The 19822-nt window shown below is 35.3% G+C and overlaps 1 protein-coding gene across 23 annotated transcripts in view; it reads left to right on the forward strand.

The window, feature by feature from the left end:
* Positions 1-19822, forward strand: part of HDAC9 (histone deacetylase 9) — a 926898-nt gene that overhangs the window by 352457 nt on the left and 554619 nt on the right. The window contains exon 2 of one of the 23 annotated variants that reach the window (XM_079152291.1): positions 12684-12784. The exons of the other annotated variants lie outside the window; for them this stretch is intronic. The gene's annotated coding sequence lies outside the window, so the exon portion shown is untranslated. The remainder of the gene's footprint in view (positions 1-12683; positions 12785-19822) is intronic. 23 annotated transcript variants of the gene reach the window in all.

Genomic DNA, 19822 nt, shown 5'->3' on the forward strand with positions numbered 1-19822 from the left:
TTCAAGTGCTATAGTGATTTCTCATTGTTGATAGCAGAATTACAATAAGAATATCTTCAAAAGAATACATTTAGTTTAAATTAAGCAAAAAAGAAAAGAGGAAGGTAAACTTAGCCAAGATTCAATTTAGGATTCTACCCAGAATACTTAGTTGTTTTAGAAAATACAAAATGTTGCCACTTCAAATGGAAATTTCTTGAGAAATTTTAGCATTTGTTAAATGAAATGTCTGTAATCAAATAAACTTTTGCTATCAATGTATAAATGTCCTTATTACTCAAAATTGTTACTGATATTTGACTTGCCATTATTATACTTAATTTTTGCCTATCCACTAGATTTAAAATGGTATCTCATTGTAGTTTTAACATTTTGTTTCTTGATTATAGTATGCCCAAACATTTTTCATTTATAGATTGCACATTAGAATTCATTTTCAAAGAGTTCCCTGTTTATATATTTTGGATTGGGTCTTTTCTAACTTATTTGTAAATGTTGCTTACATGTATTCCGGACCCTAATTATTCATTGATTAGATGCAATGTAAATGGTTTTTTAAAAATGTCATAAATTCTTTTTCTTTTTCAAAGTGACTTTGCATAAAAACTATAGTCTTATGTCTTGTTTATCAAATTTTCCTTTATGATTTGTGTTGTTCTCACTTAAATCTATCCCTAATCTGAAGACTTAACTATATTTTTCTAGGAACCAGGGTTGTGCCTCAGTAGTAGAGCACTTGCCTAGCATGTGTGAGGCATTGGGTTCGATTCTCAGCACTACATGTAAATAAATGAATAAAATAAAGGTCTATCAACATCTAAAAAAATATTTTAAAAATATATTCTTCTATATATTTTCTTTTAAAACTTGTGAAGTATGAGCTTTGTAAACAGATATTTAATATACTTGGAATGCATTTTCTGAGTGTGTATGTGTGTGTGTGTGTGTGTGTGTGTGTGTGTGTGTGTAGTTTAATACATGAATCTAAGAGTTTAACATAACCAATTATCTTAGCACCAGTTATTGAAGAGCTGTATTTATCATACTAATACTGACATGTGTAATGTTCCACCTATATTTGGGACTAATCTTTGTTGACTTTATTCTTTATCTTAGCTATTTGTTTGTTTTCAAATGAATAACATTATTATAACAATAAATAACTTTTGAAATCTGATACAGCATTTATTCTCATTGTGAACTCTCTCAAATTTGTGTGACTTTTCTTGGAGCTGTGCTCTTCCAGGTGAATTTTGCATGAGTTTATAGGTGATGATATTAACATTAATTATTGACTTATTTTCTGTCCATGGAAATAATCTAGTATTTTCTTTCATCTATAACTCATCAAATGGAGGCACTCGGTTTTACTACCATGTGGGGCTATCTTTTTTAACATTACTTTAACATACAATATGTTAATTGTTTATTATATCATATAACATTTAGGTGCGAAAGTCAGCCTATATGTGCCAACACTCAATTATTCTAGGTTTCAAGATATAGAAAGGTCTAAAATCTGCTAATTTCAGCTTTGCTGGCTTTTCCTTTATTTGACGAATTCGTCTCTGACTCTTTCTCCTGGAAGATTGCCTGTTTCTATCGGCACCCTTTCCTCCTTTCTATTTATGCCCCCTAAACTGTTGCCAGTTAACTTTTTAGAATTTTTTTCTGAAATAAAAATAAATAGATTTTGAGTATATGTTTAAGACATACTAATTAATTTGTTACTATAGATGTCCTCAACTTATGACAGTTTGACTTGTGATGTTCTTGACTTTATGATGATGTGAAAATGATATGCATTCGGTAGAAACCATTCTTAGGTTGGTGTTAGACATTTTATGTCATCACAGCAACTCTAGCATTAGTTATGTATGGTAATAGCTGTGAGTAGATAGAACCAAGGAAAACTTGCCCCAGGTCATGGTGTTGGAAAGCTGTGTAGTCAGAGCTGTACCCACACCTTTACTTCTCTCCCAGTACCATCCTGCCTCTCATACAAATAAAGATCTTAAATTGAAGTTTAATCAGAGGTGATATGTGTATTCGGTGGCTCTTGGATGGAATATTCTGTAGATGTCTGTTAAGTTCATTTGCTCTATAGTGTAATTGTACTCTGATGTTTCTTTATTGATTTTTTGGTTTAGATGATCTAACCATTGGTGAGAATGGGGTGTTAAAGTCACCCACTATTGTTGTATTGGGACCTATCTCTTCCATTATGTCTAGTTTGTTCTATAAAATCAAATGCTTCAACAATCAGTACATATATATATATATATATATATATATATATATTTATATTCCTTATATCTTCTTGATGAAATTTTCCCTTGATCAATATGTAGTGACCTTTTTCTTTTCTGATTTTGGCTTAAAGTCTATTTTGTCAGATAAAAAAGGTTACATCTGTCTGCTTTAAGATTCCATTTTCTCATAATATCATTTTTCATCTTTTCATTTTAAGACTATGAGTGTCTTTTCACATGTGGTGGTGATATTGTTTGGTCTTGTTTTTTTAAATCCAATCAGCCAGTCAGTGTCTTCTATTTGGAGAAATAAGACCATTTATATTCCAGGTTATTATATAAAGGTATGTAGTTTTTCTGTTGTTTTATTTATGTTGTTTTGAATATTCTGTGTTCATTCTTCCTGTCTTACCATCTTGGATATTTGATAGTTTACTATATTTATGACGTTGATTCTTTCCTATTTGTCACTTGAGGTCTACTCTTACAGTAAGATTTACTCTTTCCCGTGCTCTCATGGTTGGGTTAATCATTTTCCTCTTCTGGATATTGAATTCCTTTAAGTAGTTTTTCTACTTCTGGTCTGGTGGTAAAGAATTTGTTTATGCTTATCTTGGAAGGTCTTTATTTCTTCTTCAATTCTGAAGGATAATTTTTTCAGGTATAGTAATCTTGGTTGGCAGTTACTTTCTTTCAGGACTTGAAATACATCATTCCATGACCTCTAGGCATTTAGAGTTTTCTTAGAAATCTTCTATTATTCTGTTGAATTTGACTTTAAATTTGACTTGGTGCTTCTCTCTTGTAGTTTTTAATATTTTTATTTGTTCTGTATCTTGTCAAAATAACTATAATATGTTATGAGGAGGTTCTTTTGTGGTTTGTCTGTTTAGGATTCTGAGTGCCTCCTGTATGTGAATGTCCATGTCTTTCCCAAGATGTAGGAAGTTTTCTGCAGTTATTACACTGAGTAAGTTTTCTGTGCCTTCAGTATGTAGCTCTTCTCCTTCCAGTATGCTGATTATATGACTGTTTAATCTTTTAATAGTGTCCTAGAGATCTTGTATGTTCTCTTCATTCTTAAATTTTTTTTTCTTTATTGCTGTCTGAATGTACTACTTTGAAAGAGTTGTCCTCAAGCTCAAATATTCTTTCTTCTGCTTGATTTAGTCGGTTGTTTAGGCTTTCAGCTGAATTTTTCATCTGACTTATTGAGCTTTTCATTTAAAAGATTTCTATTTGGTTCTTTTTCATAATCTCTATATCTTTATTGAAGTGTTCATCCATACCCTCCATTGTATGCCTTTGTATTCTCTTTGATTTCAGTGAGCTTTGAAAAAATCATTCTTTCAAATTCTTTGCCTAGACTGTCATCTACTCCCATATATCTGAAATTCATTACTAGACAGGAACTTTCGGGGGTATCATATTGCCTTTTGTTCATATTTCTTGTGTTTCTATGTTTGCACATCTAAATTTGCACATCTAGTGGGATGAATATCTCTTTCACTTTTATGTGAATGCCTTCTTAGTAAGTAGCCTTCTCTTGATGATGTGTCCTGAGGTATCTGTCGTTCAGTGTTGAATTTTAATGCCAACTTGAATTCATAGTGTAGTTTCCTTTTGGCTTATTTGGCTATGAGCTGGAAGGACCCACTATGTCTGTAGGTTTCACAAGAGTGGGAAATCTGCTTGATGTGGTGGTGCACACCTGTCATACCAGCAGCTCTGGAGGCTAAGGCAGGAGGATAGAGTTTAAAAGCCAGCCTCAGCAGTTTAGCAAGGTCCTAGGCAACTTACTGAGACCCTACCTCTAAATAAAATATAAAAATGGCTGGGGATGCTGCTCAGTGATTAAGCACCCCTGATTCAATTCCCTGTACCAGAATACATACTTACATATGTACATACATACATACATATATACATACATACACCTATACATAAAGTGGGAAACCCTGTGGTAATTCAGGCAGGTGTTTTATAGACAGTAGGGAATGTGGGGTGCTCCCAGGTGTGGTTACTCCTACAATGGGAATGGAAGTCATTAAAGGATATTGGGATTTCCTTGGGCTCTGATGATATTGACTCTGTTACTTGAAAGCAGTTTTGCTAGTGACTGTTCCAATCCTGGTGATGGGCCTGGAGCTTTTATCCTCTTTTTAGACACAGGTGTAGCTCCATTTCTTTCATAAGGAGAGCTGGGGGGCTGGTGTCAAACCTTCCCTTGTGGCACTCACCTCTGGTCTTATCAGCAATGTGTCACCTGATAGGGCAAGAGTGTGGCCAATTTGAGGTCACTTGTAGGTGCAATATATGCAACAATTGTGTCATTTCTTTCTGTTGTTGCTAAAGGGATGAACAACAAGACCCTGTTCCACGACCCAATAGTGTCTACTTGGGCATAGGTTGTTGGCTGGGAGAGTTTATTCTCTGTTCTTTAACTTGAAGTATTTACCAAGGTTTAAATGACTAGGTTGTGACTGGAACAACGTACAAATCCTTGTAGCTGGGCTGCCGCTGCAGCCCAGTGTCAGAGTACCCAATCAACATATTCAAAGTTCCCCAGCACTGGGAACGAGGTGGAAAAAATATTATGGAGTAAAATAAAATGTTAAAAATATTAAAAATTAAGTTGGTAAACATTTAAAAAGAAAAAAATAACAAGATTTCAGGAGGAAAAAAAGAGGAAAATTTTCATGGAGGAAAAGAAAAATAAAAGGAAAATCAGGAATAAAATGGAAATGGGGAAAAGAAAAGATAAATATTAAAAGGGAGAGACAAGAAAGAGAAACAAACACAAAACAGCAACAATAAAAGTGTATTAATAAATAATAAAAATTTCATCCCCTCCAAGGTGCTTCAGTGAGTGGGTAAGAGTGGTGGATGTTTATAACCTATGTCAATTGAAGCTTCTCTGTATCTTCTTAAACTGTGGCCCCTTGGACAGAGTAATAAGGGTCGGGAGGTAAATATACCCCTGTTCCTTTTTGGTTTTTTGACAGGTGACTATCAGAAGTGATTGCTAACTGGAATCGGTATTCACTTCCCATGCTGGGAAGAACTGGGGCTCAAATAACTCTCTCTGGAGTTATCTGAGCTGTATTTTCTCAGAGCTACAGCAGAATATGGAACTCCCCAAAGAATTTCTTCAGAGTTTAATGAGCTGTATACACTCTTACCCTCATAGGGCAGGGGTAGCTCTGGTTGTGTGGTATGACCCTGTAGACTCCCAAGCATGGGGAGAGGCTATGGAGTCTCAAAGATCTCTGCGGGGGGGATGGCAGCAGGTTCCCCATGCTCCTGCACACAGGATTCTGGTGTTTCCAGCCCTGACTCCCAGTGTAGTCACACATAACTGCTCATTCCCTGGGACTATGATGGCTAGCCTACAGAAACACCAGTTCCAAAGGGAAGTGTCTTTTGTTCCCCCACGTCCGCACAGTCTGTTATTCTACCCCATAAAACTCTAGGCAAGTTATGTCAGTCTCCTCTTAGCCTGACCTGACTCTCAAGGCTACTTCCCATGCCAGCCAGTGTGGGTATATTGCCATGGGGTCCAAGAGACAGGAAAGCACAGGAACCTTTGAATCCCACAGAAGTTAGCTTAGACAATAACGCCCTTCTGAAAATGGCTCCTACTTACAGCACTGTGAGAATATGTTGGGAGGTGCTGATAACTTCTTCAGAGCCAGTTGACTATGCAAACCCCAGTTCTCTTACCTGTTTAGACTATATTTCTGGGGAGTGCCAAATCCTGTGCCAGTGGCATTCACTGGTTGACTTTTTCACCTCTACTCCTCCCTGCAGGTTGGATGTGCCCCACCCACTCTGTGGGGTGCTCCCATGTGATGGGTGCTGGGGCACGCTTTTGCCCTCCATTCCACTATCCATAGTCAGTCTCTTTCTTCCTCTGAGTCTTGGTTCACCGTTGAACTCCAGTGGTCTCCCTTGGTCACCCCCCTCAATAAGCAGCTACACTCTTAATTGTTTTGATTCTATCTCAGGGAAAAGCAGACAAGTGCTAGGTGCCTCTAATTCACCAACTTAGAGGGAGTTTTAAGATGATCAGTCTGTCTTCCTGGGACACACATTCCTATAACGAAACTCAAATAAAAAAATGATTAGTAAACAGAGGATAGTAAAGTATAAAAGCGTTGTTGGTTCATATGTGAAATTTTGCTAAACATGAGAAAACCAGAAGAGTAAAAAATACAGTAACAACTTTTAGTAAGAAATAAAAAGGAAAGAAAATCACCAGTGGGCTACTCCATTACCATCAGTAGCAGTTACAAGTATGTATAAGAAATTAAAACCCACAGTGTTCAGTGAGTCTCTCATGCAGGTGCACATGACCAGCCGAGCCAAGCTGTTGGCTCATGGCAGGAGATACTTCTACTGCCCACGTGAAGTGCAGCCTCCTGCCGCAGAGCTCCCCTTGCCTCAGCATTGTCTTAGCCCCCACTGTTCCTCCTCACCTGTGTTACTTACTGTTTTGTGCATTTGTCCTCCTGCTGTGGGACCTCTGGCCAAGTCGAGCTGTTGGGCTTTTTGAGGTGTGTGGTGGGTTGGGAAAATCCAACTTATTCTCTGATTAATAATTATGAATATTTGTAATGATTTTTTATAGAATGATGATGATGATGATGATGGACATAGTTGTATGGTTACAGCATAACAGATTTTGAACAGTTTGCCAGTAGCACTATCATCCCATAAAGTTGTTATTTGAGTTACATGTGTAACAGAATATGAGTTTTCTCTTATAAGATTGTTGTGGTATAGCTACATGCATGAATTGTTATTGGTTTTGAACTCTTCATAGAGTTCAAAAACCATAAATAATGAACTCTACTTACTTAGATATCTTTTTTTAGTTAGTCAAATGGGTATGCTTAATTATAGTGCTACTACTGTAAATGGATGGATGCTCTGGGACAGTTTTACTCTTTATTGAGTACCAGAGTTTTTGTCTCTAGTGACCAAATTTTGTTGCCACAGCATCCATTACAATACCTAGAAAGGTACTTTTCATTCAGTTGTTTGAAGGGAAGATAATAAAACAATTTAATGTCAATTTAATAAACTGCTTATTTTCCTGCATAGTTAGAAAAAGCACAATCATATATGCAAATAATAAGTCCTGATAATGACTCTTCAGTTCTTACCTCCCTGGAGTTAAATTCAATCTAGATTTCTTTTGCATAATATGCTAGGGTTGTTCTTCTGAGCCACACCATTGCATGATTCCTTTTTCCCCATTACCTCATCCTATCAAGACCCTTTTATTATTTATTATTTTACAGAAAAATGATTATTATCTGTATTCTGTAATTGACTGTGGATCACTAGTGCCAAGTGTCTGCCACTTGCTTTTCCAAGAGGGCTTGATTTCCTTCTAATATTTCATCAGGTACCTGTTGTAAGTTGTGTTTTCCTGAGGCATGAGATGAGCCCTTAGCCAGGATCTTCTGTACCTCTGACTGCTCTGCATTTTCTCTGCAAAGTTAATTCTGTTCTTTCTGGCAAGGAAGAAGGGCTCTGAGCCAAAAACAAGGACAGGAACATGGTTCCCCAGCATGCCCAATCACAGTGTCAAAGGGTTTCCCTTACTGTAGGGATTTCTTTTTAATATCTCCCCCATATGTGAATATGGTTTGTATTTTTGTCTTGATATCAACTACTTTCCAGTAATAATGTTTGAGATATTATTGTACTAATGAAATCTTAGAAATGAATATGACACAAGGATGAAAAATCATATTGAAGAATAATTAAAAACATGAATTCTGAAGGAAACACAACCAAACACTCCCCTTATTTACGTATTTATTTATTTTAATTTTTTTCTGGAGTAGCATGACGTATTTTTAAGAGTACAGTTTTACGAATCCGAGGACATAATTTCTCTTCCTAGGCTATAGGTTAAAGCAGTTTGGAGGGAGTAGTAACACTCAGATCGACCAGGGCCCAAAGCTCATGTACTTCCTGTCCAGTCACTTGTGGACCCTCTGATGATTCTCATTCTGCTTGAACACTGAATTTCCTTATTCCTATAAGCCTTTGGAAGAGCCACCATTTGTCAAAGCGAACAATACTTGCTGTTTAAATGCTGTAATTGCCTGTGGGTTGCATTACGTGCTAAGTCTTAAAGTATGTTGCTTTATAATAGGAACACATTAATAGAAATGTGTCCTTAGATGATTTTGTCATTATCCAAGCATCACAGTGTATTTTCACAAACCTGGATGGTATTAGCCTTCTACACACTTAGGCTGTATGGTCTAGCCTGTCGCTTCTAGGCTACGAACTTGTACAACTCATTACTGTACTGAATACCGTAGGCAATGTAACACGATGGTATTTGTGTATCTAAACAGAAAAACTACAATAAAAATATGTACTAAAAGATAAAAAATGGCACACCCTGGTCAGGAATGGAACTTGCTGGACAGGATTGGAAGATAACCTGGGTGAGTCACTGAGCAAGAGGGGAGTAAATGTGAAGGCCCAGGCATGACTAGACAGCACTATAGACTTCATTTATGGACAGTGTACACTTAGGATTCACTAAATTTACAAAAACCTTTATTTCACTATCAAGTATTGTATATTGTACATAATCATGTGTGCTATACTTTTCTACAAATGACAGTACAGTATGTTTACACCAGCATCACTACAAGCATGCGAGTAACGTTGCATTGTGATGTCACTAAGGTGATAGGAATTTTTCCTCCATTATTATGTTATGGGACCACCATCAAAAATATGGTCTATTATTGACTGAAATGTCCCTATATGGAACATGACAGTATCATGTAACTCTTTGCAGGGCAGGTACTAGGGATTGAACCCAGCAACACTTAACCACTGAGCCACATCCCCAGCCCTTTTTATGTTTTATTTTGAGATAGTGTCTTGATAAATTGCTTAGGGCCTTGCTCAGTTCCTGAGTCTGGCCTTGAACTTGCAATCCTCCTGCCTCAGCATCCTGAGTCACTGAGATTATAGACATGTGCCGTGACCAACTGTATGAGGAAACTCTTAAAATTAAAAACAAAGCAAATGCTAATGTGTTGCTTCACAAGGCAATTTAAAAAAATGTATTGGTCACAAGTGTTACTTTTGCCACTGCTGCAGTTTTCCCAGTAAGAAAATTAGCCAGACACTGAATTATGCATTTGATATATACTATGAAGAAAGATGAAAGAAGAAGAAAAGTTTATGGAAACTAATGGGTAAGAAATATATTCTTAGCTTTGGGGCAAGAAGAAATTTGACTTTTGATTTCTATGTGAGAAAACTAAAGCATCAAACAGTCCTATTTGAATGAATGTCTCAAGGAACCGGCAATGATTGCTAAAATGCAAATGATATTTAAAACAACTGGAGAGGATATTTGAGAAAACACTGATATACAGTCTGAATACAATGATTTTTAAGGACCAAAAGAAAAAGGCAAGTTTAGGAAAAATAAAGAAAAAAAATCAACACATGAAGACAAATTGGAGATAATTTTGATCAATAATTTGTTTGATAATGGATTTATTTAGATGGTTATTTGTAAAATGTGTCAGTCAACATTATTGTTGCCATGATCACAGGAAAATCCTAGAGAAGAACGTGCATGGAATGAAGAGTAGCTTCATCTTCTATTGTGACTTCTTATTCAATCCACCCCATGTGAAGAAGCTTAACTCTGGAAAATTTAAAATAGCCTCTGGATACATGTAGCAATTTCTGGGAGATTTTTTTTCCCCCTGGGAATATGTAGTCATTAAAATTTATACAAATCAAGTTAACGCTGTCTTTAGGTTTCAATTTTTTTCTAAAACCGATGCTACATAGATAATTTACAAAATCCAAAGTTACCACATTTTATTATCAGAAAGGCAGATATCATAACTGTGTATACTTTGTTTTAATGGCACAGATTCAAAATTTTTAGTATCACCTAATCTTCTCTTTCCTATCAAAGCATTTAAATCATGTATATTTTTGAAAGTCTGAAAGCCAATAGATTCTATTAAATGATTCTCACTTTCTCAAGATGTTTTAAAAGATAATTTATGATCCATTTGAAAATAGATAAAAGAGTAGTTTAGATTTACTCTAAGGACTGGATTTTTTAAAAATATGGTGATAGTTGTTATACTGTGAAATACAGAGATAGGTTCTTTATCATAGATCTTTTTTTTTTTTATTGTAAACAAATGGGATACATGTTGTTTCTCTGTTTGTACATGGCGTAAAGGCGTACCATTTGTGTAATCATAAATTTACATAGAGCAATGTTGTTTGATTCATTGTTATTTTTTTCCCTTCCCCCCACCCCTCCCACCCCTCTTTACCCTCTATACAGTAGTTCCTTCCTCCATACTTGCCCCCCTCCCTAACCCTAACTCTAACCCTTCCCTCCCCCCCATTATGTGTCATCCTCCACTTATCAGCGATATCATTCGTCCTTTGGCTTTTTGAGATCGGCCTATCTCACTTACCATGATATTCTCCAATTTCATCCATTTGCCTGCAAATGTCATGATTTTATCATTCTTTATGGCTGAGTAATATTCCATTGTATATATATACCACAGTTTCTTTATCCACTCATCAATTGAAGGGCATCTAGGTTGGTTCCACAGTCTGGCTATTGTGAATTGAGCAGCTATGAACATTGATGTGGCTGTATCTCTGTAGTATGCAGATTTTAAGTCCTTTGGGTATAGGCCAAGGAGTGGGATAGCTGGGTCAAATGGTGGTTCCATTCCAAGTTTTCTAAGGAATCTCCACACTGCTTTCCAGAGTGGCTGCACTAATTTGCAGCCCCACCAGCAGTGTATGAGTGTACCTTTCTCCCCACATCCTCGCCAACACCTGTTGTTGCTCGTACTCTTGATAATCGCCATTCTAATTGGGGTGAGATGGAATCTTAGGGTGGTTTTGATTTGCATTTCTCTTATTACTAGAGATGTTGAACATTTTTCCATATGTTTGTTGATTGCTTGTAGATCTTCTTCTGTGAAGTGTCTATTCATTTCCTTAGCCCATTTGTTGACTGGACTATTTGAATTCTTGGAGTAGAGTTTTTTGAGTTCTTTATAGATTCTGGAGATTAGTTTGAATCTTCAGAAAGAGAAATTAGGAAAACTACCCCATTCACAGTAGCCTCGAAAAAAATAAAATACTTGGGAATCAATCTCACAAAAGAGGTGAAAGACCTCTACAATGAGAACTATACAACACTAAAGAAAGAAATTAAAGAACACCTTAGAAGATGGAAAGATCTTCCATGTTCTTGGATAGGAAGAATTAATATTGTCAAAATGGCCATACTACCTAAAGTGCTATACAAATTCAATGCAATTCCAATTAAAATCCCAATGACGTACCTTACAGAAATAGAGCAGGCAATTATGAAATTCATCTGGAAGAATAAGAAACCCAGAATAGCTAAAGCAATCCTTAGCAGGAAGAGTGAAACAGGGGGTATTGCAATACCAGATCTTCAACTCTACTACAAAGCAATAGTAACAAAAACGGCATGGTATTGGTACCAAAATAGAAAGGTAGATCAATGGTACAGAATAGAGGACACGGACACAAACCCAAATAAATACAATTTTCTCATACTAGACAAAGGGGCCAAAAATATGCAATGGAGAAAAGATAGCCTCTTCAACAAATGGTGCTGGGAGAATTGGAAATCCATCTGCAACAGAATGAAACTAAACCCATATCTCTCACCATGCACGAAACTAAACTCAAAATGGATTAAGGACCTCAGAATCAGACCAGAGACCCTGCAGATTATAGAAGAAAAAGTAGGTCCAAATCTTCACCTTGTTGGTCTAGGACCAGACTTCCTTAACAGGACTCCCATAGCACAAGAAATAAAAACTAGAATCAACCACTGGGATAGATTCAAACTAAAAAGCTTTCTCTCAGCAAAGGAAACTATCAGCAATGCGAAGAAAGAGCCTACAGAGTGGGAGAATATCTTTGCCAATCATACTTCAGATAGAGCACTAATCTCCAGAATTTATCATAGATCTTGATGGTAATTCTGGGTTCTCTTTTCTCACTCCCCCCTATTAATTTAAACTTTCATCTTTTTCAGGTAATGTTATATGTACAGTTGACTGTATTTTGAGGGAAATGCACATTTTAAGCGAAGTCCAACCCTTGAGGTTGTTGTCATTTTCTGCCAATGTTTCCCCCTTGTTTATAAAGGGCATACCATTAACTCATTTTTCTGATTCCTCATCATTTAGCCCTCAATATTAATTGCCCCTAGATGTTACCTTTCCTTGATAGGACTGGGCTCTGTGAAATCAATATGTAATTTTTCATAATTCAAATAGTGAAAGAGTAGTAAGTTTTATCCAACTAAGGTTTGAAATTTAAAATAACTGAAATTGGCCTCCACAGGGTTCCTTTGCTTATAGCAAAGACTGTTGAGAATTCCCTCCAGATACGACCAAAATAGGAAGAAAATAGTTCCTAATTCATTACAGGAACAGGAACTTCAGGTGAAATAATTAATATTAGTATATTGAGTTTTAACTAGACTATCCCTGCCATCTGTAAAGGAAACATTAGCTGAGGAATGGACTGTGTTTTGAAGATATTCCTACATTATGATTAAATGACAAACATAGATGTCATTCAGTGTTCAGGGTGAAGGTTCTGGTTCTTGTGAGTGTTGTCATCCAGCTCTGTTCCTCATGTTAAAATACCAAATTTGGCCTCACAAAGAGAACAGAGCAAATAGCCTAGCATATACCATCGCTATCTTATTTATTATTTTGCAGTTAGGAATGAGTGAGTTGTTGAATACTCATGGTTTATGTAGCAGCCTGGAAAGTAATATTAATGTGATGAGAATTTCCATTCTAATCGTTCTTATCTAATTTCTAGTTTCCCTTTAACAAAGGAATCAAATGATTTTTGACATTATATTTTATGATGTTTATAGATGATCTTGATAAGTAGGAATTATCTTAGTTCAGAATTCAGAAACCTAAGTAGGCCCTCAATTATTCAGTTCTTAATTCATGTACTAATACTATGTTATAGTAATAATAAAAATAATTTCTGTATATCGAGTATTGTATTCTTATCATAATGCTAGGCACTTTATATTTACTCTTTCTAAATATTAATGCCACAAGGCAGATGTTAAAACCCCATTTATAAGATAAGAGGATTGTGACTCAGAAATGTTAAATAATTTACCCAAGTTGTATAGCTCATAACTGACTAATAAATGGCAGACACAGAAATTAGATACCTTCTTTTTCCTGAATCCACAATCATTTCTCCATACAACAAGCCATGTTATTGGAAATGTTATGTGATTGTCTTTCAGGTAAAAGATGCAATTCTTCTCTGGAATCAAATCTAAATTAGTATCTGAAGCCAAAGCTTCCACATTTTCCAGAATATATCTCTATTTGATCTTGAAAATATAAGAACATTAGTCTTCTATTTCAAAAGGCTTAGGCCAAGTAGAGTATCTGAAAAGCTGAAAACAGAACCTTTATGTCAATGAGAATATAACGTGGAACTCCTTTTCATTGGCGCTTTGATAGTGTCAGAAAAGTCTCCTGTGGAGGACCTGCAATAGAAGCCAGCATACCCATTAGACAGAGCCACAGAGACTCTTAAGAGCATAGGAACAATAGTCAGAATTTCCAAAAATCCTTTTCAGTAAAAATATTTTCAGTGTAGAAATGGAAATGTTTTAAATAAATCCTCTGGAAAATTGAATTTCTAATTGCTTGTGTTAAATCCTAGAGAAAATAAAGTGTTATAAAGAATCTGTAATCCCCATGTTTTATATTGATGATATAAAACTTAGTAAGGTTATAAAATAGTCCTGAAAAGTGCTGTATATAATATAATCATCTTTGCGATCAGGTGATGATTGTGGGTATGGAAGATCAGCTCTTCTAAGGGAGGAAACCAAGTTCAGAGATGAGATTAGAGGAAGAGTGGTAGATAAAACAGGAAGAGATGATGCAGAAGATGATAGAAATGATGTGCCTGTTTGTTTTTGAAATTAACTATGAATCAAAGTGTATTGATATCAAATGCATCATGTATATGTATGTATATCCATTCAATCAACATGAATTGAATACTTATGTGGAATAGGCACATAAATAAAAGTCATTTCTCTGGTGACTTGCTGAGGTCTTTTATGGGGAATGGACATATAATAAAACTGTTCAAATATTCTGTGATTTATGTCACAATTGGAAAACAGAGTTAGATTTTCTCATTCATGGATACTGAGGCTAGGGAGGCTTTGCAAAGGAGATACCCTTTAGACAGAGGTTTGAAGAATGAATAGATTGTACTGCCTTTAGCTTCCAAGAAGATTATACCAGCAAAGGCTGCTTTCTCTAGTCTGTGAATTTACCAAAATGCAAGAGATTTTTATATTGGACAAAGGAGAAAGAAATTCAGGAATATGCTGCCTATGAGAGAGAGCCATGTCTTAAAAAAAGATATTGAAAAAATGAAAATAAAGGAATAGGAAGATATTTACCAAGCAAAATGAACGAAAAGAAAATTTTCTAATTATTTAGGCAAAAAGCATTTAAGAGGTAAAAAGGACATCATGCACTAATAAAATGAGAGAGTTGACCAAATGGAAAAGAAGGGATGAACACCCTGGGTTAAAAGAATAGCAGGTTCAAAGGCTTGGAATAATGAAGAATTCATGTGTCGGGGGCACCAACACATCGCTTCTGTTGTGTGACTTTTGAAAAGGAAAGAGATTGAGCTGCTAAGACAAAGTGTGGTCAGAACATGAATGGCCTTGGAGCCCTTCCTCTCAGCTCTTGAAATGAGAATCTGGAAAGAGGACCAATTCCACACCCATGACTCCATATCACTTTGGGATATGGACAATAGTCAATGTTTAGTTATATGGCATTGCTATAAGTATTTTAATCTCTCAGAAAAGCGAATAAAGTCTGTTTTAGGTGCATTCTATTTCTTAAATTTGGAATTTGCCACCCAACTAAATTGAATTATGAAGTCAGAATTGAATTGCAACATTAAAAAAATGCTATTTTCAGGGCAAGCATTCTAGAATTCTATCAGTTTAACTTGGTGATAGGTCATGGAATGGCATGGTGAATATATCAACCTACCTGTCCTTTGTAGTAACAATACATGAAAAACTTTGGGTTGATATTTTGATATCTGCTCTATTTATATTAGCACCTAGAAAACTAGTGTTATCACAGTTCTAAAAGGTAGATTTATCCATATTCTACACATGACTGAATTAATTTTTAGTGTTCAGAATCCCATTTACTTCTAAGTATTAAGAGGAGACTTATTTTGTAGCATAACATGAACTTACACATCTGATTCATTTCAGGTGGTAGAGATCAGGATGCTAATACTACTTAACTGGTCTTATAGAATTTTGATTTTCATAGTCCTGCAGCAAAAAATAGTGTTTTGTATTGAAGTTGAAATTTCCATTAAGAGTTTCTGACCCCATAGATACCTTGTATATACAAACCTTAGTCAACATAGGTGTGTTAGTCAAGTTTGATTTGTATTTTAAAGTAGATATTGTTCACTAGAGAAAGTTGATGTTTCATTATCAGTATGAACCATTACATGCCATTTGAAGCAAAAGCAAGGATTTCTGGTTCCTGTTTACTGACACCTACATTTGGGAATATGTACCACATTCATTAATGCAAAATGATGTTAACTTGCTTAGTTTTCTTATGTGAAATGTTAGTTTTACAGTCACAGAAATATTGTCTATACAAAATGTTGACAATCCTGTTAAAAGTTTCTCAAGTGAATTTTGAAGGGAGGGAAAATTGGGTCTGAGGTTTAGAATATTGAATGGAAATAGTGAACTCAAAGGAATTCACCAGTTGAAAGGAGAGCATGTGGACACCAGCTAGTGCAACTGACAACCAGGTTTGTAATCGAAAGCTCTGTCATGTCATCCAGTTACTAGATAAATTATTGTAAAGTGGGGCTATGAATGCATTTTTTACATTAGTTTTTTTAGTGCCAGTGTCTTAAATAGCTCACGAGAAAGATATTTTAATACTTGGTTCACTCAAATTGTAGAAGATGATGATCATAGTTGAGGAGACCTTGTAAGGTCATTTATCTTATAACCTTTCCACTGGATAATCTATGGACAGGGTCAACAATATGGCAAGAGAAAGGCAATAAGTGAAAGAATAATTAAACTTCATATGATTTCATCAAAGCATTGTTTTTCAGATATGAACTTTTTATTGTGATTTAGCTATTATTGAATTGGTATTTTAATAAGAAACTATGATAAAGTGCATAGTAACAAAGAAATATTAGCTGTCAAATAGCATATTAGGGACTTACTCCAGATCAGTAGGCACTTAATAGCATCTCCTGGAGAAGAAATCATTTGCAATTACAGAAATATTTATTTTGTGACACACTACATGCCAGATACAACAGGAAGCAAAGAGACTAGCTTTTCAGGTTGATAAATGAAGATTTTATAGCTATGAATAAGGAACTCAATATTTAATCAATTACATGACTTATTTTTTTAGAATTTATATAATTCCTTATAAAAGGAGATGAGTAACAGCTTATCAAATATTTTAATCCCTTGAGTTAAATGTTCACAGAAGGGCATTTTTATTGTTATTTGTTATAGTAATAATAGCTGCCATTTATTGAATGCCTGTTTGCCAGGTATGATAAAATTCTCTGTAATCCTTCTAACAACTCCATAAGGTTTATTACTTTGAATCCATAGTTGTAAATTTAAATTTAAGGAATATCGAAATAAAATCGGTTACAGTTTCTTATGACACTGTATGTAGTTATCCTCTAAATCTTTAGTATTTCTTCTAAATCTGATGATTTCATGAAATTAGAGGCAGTGACATTCCTGTATGCATCTGTATCTTCAGAGCTAACACTGTAGTTATGAAATAGATGTTCAATATATGATTGACTGACTTTCAGAGAACAAAACAACTTCCCTTGATTCTCTCAAAGGACCATTAAGTTTTACTTGTCCCTCTAATTACAGGACCATGTATTACAATATTGATTTCTCCCCCTACATTGGCTGCTTTGAGCTGTATGTTGCCCAAGGGCTGATGGATTGGCAAATACAGAAAAATAGAATCTAGAACAGAGTGGCTCAGCAGGGAAAAGCAGTGGACATATGCCCATCGACTGAATGTACAATGCTAGTCTCATTTTGCAATAGGCAAAGATCACTTTCTGGACAGTGTTTCTCAGTCTTTTTATATTTTGAATATTATTGGCATTGTTTTTTAGTCTCTTACCTAGTTTAATTATTTTCATTTTAAAAATTGTTCTCTAATAATACTTGCTAATTTGAAATTGCACCATAAAAGATATTTTATCCATCTATATTTTTAGCCATCTAATTATTGCTTTGGAAAAGATGATCTAATCTTGTAGTTCTCAAACATTATTGTGCATCAGAATTACTTGGAGGGCTTGTTAAAATACAGGTTCCTTCCAGAGATTCTGATTTAGTAGTTCTGGGGTAGAGCCCAATAAATTTCATTTATAACAAGTTCCCAGGTGACCCTGATCCTGTGTAATCCCCTAAAAATAGAATAAGTCATGGATCAACATTTGAAGGGAAGAATTAGGGAAGAAATTCTTTTCAAACAGAGCAAGGCCAATGACTCTAAACGTTTTGTTATTGTTGATTTGTTTTGTTCCCACATAAAACAGTCTTCCTGGAATTTCATTGCAGATGTGTTTTCTCAAACTACCTGTGGATGGGACCAGACATGATTTTCTCAGTTGTAAACCATTTGGTAACCAACTAGGCTTCTTTAGTGGGGAAGAATCACTTGTGAATATAGTATCTTGTGTGTAGTCACAATGGATGCTGTTCTTTTAAGAAGGAGAAAATTCAGATAAATAAACTAATTAACAAGCAAAAGTTAGAATATCATACTTTCCCTTTTCATCCTGTTCCTTGGGGATCTGAGAGACTTAGGCCTGTTAATTGCAGACAAAGGTGTATAATTTTATTGCTGTAACAAGTGTTGGAGAAATATGAGGACTAGAAGAGAGAGAGTGTTAATGAAGGAGTGAATGGAGGACACTGGTTATTGGTGAGTAATTTGTAGTATTCTTGTAATGCATAGTTTGGTATTTCAAGGAGACAAATTTTAAAACTTAGAGTCCAGAATCACAGGATTTGGCACTGCATGGAAAGTCTGTTTTATTGTACACAAACAGAATATATATTGTGTGGTAGTATAAATCACATTACACTACCCACTTGCTTCTCTACAGTGGGGTCTTCAAGTGTTACTAGGGACAGATTTGAGAAGGAGATCTGAGGATATTTCTATAATAGGAATTTTAACACAATTTTGATTTTTTTTTGCCTATATACTTGCATAAAAAGAACTGTAATTAACATAATTTTGAGTAATATTTTGTATTAGGATTTGATTCCCATTCCTACTTCCTATTAAGTTGGGAATGTCAGGGTTTTTTTTGCACTTATAGGCTTTTTTTTTTTTTTTTAACCTGTAAGACTATAAAATATGATATTTGGACCAATTTCAAAAATACTTATTAAATTGAATTAGAATTTGTTATATTGAGATTTTTAAAGCCACCTCTTTAAGTCAGCTTCTTTGCTACTGGAGCCAAAAGTCCTGAAAAGAACAATTAGAGGAGGAAAAGTTTATTTGGGGGCCCACAGTTTCAAAAGTCTCAGTTCATAGATGGCTGACTCCATTCCTCAGGGCCTAAGGCAAAGCAAAACATCATAGTGGAGGAATGTGATGGAGGAAATAACTCAGCATATGGAACCAGGAAGCAGAGAGAGACAGCTCCCCTCTCCAGAGACAAAATACATACCCCAAATGCACAACCTCCAATAACCCACCTCCTCCAGCCACACCCTACCTGTCTAGAGTTGCCGCAAAGATAATACCTATCTTTGAACCAATGCACTGATTAGGTTAAAGCTCTCGTAACCCCATCATTTCACCTTTAAACTTTCTTGCCTTGTCTCACAAGTGAGCTTTTGGAGGACACCTCATATGTAAACCATAATACTACCCTTCTATTTTAGCTTGACATTTGTATTAGCTTGTTAGGATTCATATGAAAGAAAATGAATATATTTTTTTCCCAAATCTGTAAAATTGGTCTAATAATAAACTTAGTCAATATTGTGATGGTATAATAAGAAATAACCTTGTTAATATTTAAGCATTAGATAATGGAACTATGGTAATCAGTACGCTTGGTGGTTGTTTTGAAGATGTTTGTTTTTCTTCCTAGAGACAAGTAGATCTATTTCATGATATGTCCAATATCTTTTCACACTAAAGTAAATTTTCATTATCAAGAGTTAAATGAAAGATAAGACTGCTAATGAAAAGGAAATGCTGAAAGTATGTAGAAATGAAATGTTAATGAAATTCAAGTTAAAAACTAGAAGAATATACATTGGAATGCCTTTTCCCAGAATCTCTGAGAAACAGGAGAAAGACTAGCTTACTCTTCTGGAG

Source organism: Sciurus vulgaris, assembly GCF_902686455.1.
Source record: "Sciurus vulgaris genome assembly, chromosome: 8".
NCBI classification, from domain to species: domain Eukaryota; kingdom Metazoa; phylum Chordata; class Mammalia; order Rodentia; family Sciuridae; genus Sciurus; species Sciurus vulgaris.